We start from the raw sequence: 344 nt of genomic DNA on the forward strand, positions 1-344 counted from the left end.
TGAAACTTGTTCTGAAAAGATGCCAAGAGACCAACCTAGTTTTAAACTGGGAAAAGTGTCACTTCATGGTGACTGAAGGAATTGTTCTTGGGCATAAAATCTCAAACAAGGGAATAGAGGTGGATCAAGCAAAAATAGAGGTAATTGAAAAATTACCACCATCTGCCAATGTTAAGGCAATCAGAAGCTTTCTGGGGCATGTAGGATTCTATAGGAGGTTTATAAAGGATTTTTCAAAAATCCTAAGCAATCTAAGCAATCTGCTAGCTGCTGACACGCCATTTGTGTTTGACACAAAGTGCCTGCAGGCGTTTGAAACGCTGAAAGCTAAGCCACCAGTCATT

Source organism: Arachis ipaensis, chromosome B03 (assembly GCF_000816755.2).
Source record: "Arachis ipaensis cultivar K30076 chromosome B03, Araip1.1, whole genome shotgun sequence".
Classification (NCBI taxonomy): domain Eukaryota; kingdom Viridiplantae; phylum Streptophyta; class Magnoliopsida; order Fabales; family Fabaceae; genus Arachis; species Arachis ipaensis.